This window comes from Arachis stenosperma, chromosome 5 (genome assembly GCF_014773155.1).
Source record: "Arachis stenosperma cultivar V10309 chromosome 5, arast.V10309.gnm1.PFL2, whole genome shotgun sequence".
NCBI lineage: Eukaryota > Viridiplantae > Streptophyta > Magnoliopsida > Fabales > Fabaceae > Arachis > Arachis stenosperma.
The window spans coordinates 35,350,523-35,353,573 of record NC_080381.1 but is presented as its reverse complement, the minus strand read 5'-3'; positions in this window follow the sequence as shown (position 1 = coordinate 35,353,573).

Below are 3,051 nucleotides of genomic sequence, written 5' to 3'. Positions count from 1 at the left end.
GCCGAATGGCCAGCCTCCCAATGATCTAAGAACTAAAATGTCCAAAGATGATCTAGAGATCTAAAAGTGATCAAAAGATTTCTATACAATAGTAAAAGGTCCTACTTATAAGAAACTAGTAGCCTAGGGTGTACAGAAATGAGTAAATGACATAAAAATCCTCTTCCGGGCCCACTTGGTGTGTGCTTGGGCTGAGCAATGAAGCAATTTCGTGTAGAGACTCTTCTTGGAGTTAAACGCCAGCTTTGGTGCCAGTTTGGGCGTTTAACTCCCATTTGGGTGCCAGTTCCAGCGTTTAACGCTGGGATTCCTTGAGGTGACTTTGAACGCCGGTTTGGGCCATCAAATCTTAGGCAAAGTATGGACTATTATATATTGCTGGAAAGCCCAGGATGTCTACTTTCCAACGCCGTTGAGAGCGCGCCAATTGGGCTTCTGTAGCTCCAGAAAATCCGCTTCGAATGCAGGGAGGTCAGAATCCAACAGCATCTGCAGTCCTTTTTGGTCTCAGGATCAGATTTTTGCTCAGGTCCCTCAATTTCAGCCAGAAAATACCTGAAATCACAGAAAAACACACAAACTCATAGTAAAGTCCAGAAAAGTGAATTTTAATTAAAAACTAATAAAAATATACTAAAAACTAACTATATCATATCAAAAACATACTAAAAACAATGCCAAAAAGTATACAAATTATCCGCTCATCAGTAGGAAAGCAGAGATTTAGAAGATAGAGCATCTCCAAAACCTCAACCTGTTCTCCAGTACTGCAAAACAAGTACTTATTTCATGTTCTTTTACTTTTTACAATCAATCCTGATAATTATTGATATCCTGACTAAGAGTTACAAGATAACCATAGCTTGCTTCAAGCCGACAATCTCCGTGGGATCGACCCTTACTCACGTAAGGTATTACTTGGACGACCCAGTGCACTTGCTGGTTTGTTGTGCGGGATTGCAAAAGTGTGATTGCAATTTCGTGCACCAAGTTTTTGGCGCCATTGCCGGGGATTGTTTGAGTTTGGACAACTGACGGTTTATCTTGTTGCTTAGATTAGGACTGTTTTATTTTTGTTGGTTTAGAGTCTTTTATCTGAGTGTAGTTTCATATTTTAAGTTTGGTGTCAATTGCATGCTTTTGTTTTTCTTTTAATTTTCGAATTTGCATTTCCTTAGTCCCTTTTTGATCTTTAAAAATTCTAAGTTTGGTGTCTTCTTTGTGTTTTCCTTTAGGTTTTCAAAAATTTGTGTTGATTTTTTTTAAAATTCTAAGTTTGGTGTCGTTTTGTTGTTTTTCTCTCTCCTCATTTCAAAAAAAATCAAATCTTTTTCAAAACAAATTTTCAATCATATCTTTTTAATTGCTAATTCCAAAATCTTTTTAAGTTAGTTTTCAATTTGCTTTGATTTTATTCTATTTTGGTTTTCGAATTTTTTTTCTATTTTCCATTGATTTTATTTTATATTTTCGGCTAAAAAAAAATCTACTTGCAATCCATATCATTTCCCTTTCTCTATCATGGACCTAAGTGGAATTGAGCAGTCCAGAAGGACTTTGGGGTCATATGCTAACCCCATTACAGCTGCATATGGGAGTAGCATCTGTATACCTCCCATCAAAGCAAGCAGCTTTGAGCTAAACCCTCAACTCATTATCATGGTGCAGCAAAATTGCCAGTATTCCGGTCTTCCACAGGAAGAACCTACTGAGTTTCTGGCACAATTCTTACAACTTGCTGACACAGTACGTGATAAAGAGGTGGATCAGGATGTCTACAGATTATTACTGTTTCCGTTTGCTGTAAAAGATCAAGCTAAAAGGTGGTTGAACAACCAACCTACAGCAAGCATAAAGACATGGAAACAGTTATCAGACAAATTCCTGAATCAATTTTACCCTCCAAAAAGGATGACACAGCTAAGGCTGGACATCCAAGGCTTTAAACAAGAGGATAATGAATCCCTTTATACTGCCTGGGAGAGGTATAGAGGTATGCTAAGAAAATGCCCCTCTGAAATGTTTTCAGAGTGGGTACAGTTAGACATCTTTTACTATGGGCTTACAGAAAAAGCTCAGATGTCTCTAGACCACTCAGCTGGTGGATTTATACATATGAGGAAGACAATTGAGGAGGCTCAAGAGCTTATAGATACTGTTGCTAGAAATCAACATTTGTACTCTAGCAATGAGTTCTCTACAAAAGAAGAAGTTATGGCAGTAGCCACTGATCCTAATCCTCAAGAACAGATGGTTGAGCTTAATCAGCAATTACACCTGATGACAAAACAGTTAACAGAATTTAAAGAGATGCTCCAAGAAACTAAAATTGCTAACAAGAACATAGAATCACAGTTGAATCAGGCAAAACAGCAGCTATCTAAACAGATAACAGAAGAATGCCAAGCAGTTCAACTGAGGAGTGGGAAGACATTGAATAACACTGCTCAAAGTAGCAAAAAGCCAATAAAGGAGCAATTGACAGAGGATAGCCAAACCACTATCCAAAATCCCTCTGAGGACAGTAAGAGCCCAGAGAGGAATACTCTTGGCGTTCAAACACCAGAAGAGGGGGGAAGACTGGCGTTAAACGCCCATTCCTTGCCCAGTTCTGGCGTCCAAACGCCAGAAAAGGGGGAAAAGTTGGCGTTAAACGCCCATTTTCCACCCAACCCTGGCGTTCAAACACCAATGGGGAATCAGACACCTGAGAGTGCTGATAGTAACCCCTCTAAAAAGGCTTCTCCAAGCACTTCTGTAAGGAATAAACCTGCAGCAACTAAGGTTGAAGAATATAAAGCCAAGATGCCTTATCCTCAGAAACTCCGCCAAGCAGAGTAGGATAAGCAATTTGCCCGCTTTGCAGACTACCTAAGGACTCTTGAAATAAAGATTCCGTTTGCAGAAGCACTTAAGCAAATACCTTCTTATGCTAAGTTCATGAAAGAGATCTTAAGTCATAAGAAGGATTGGAGAGAAACTGAAAAAGTATTTCTCACTAAAGAATGCAGTGCAGTCATTCTGAAAAGCTTACCAGAAAAGCTTCAAGAT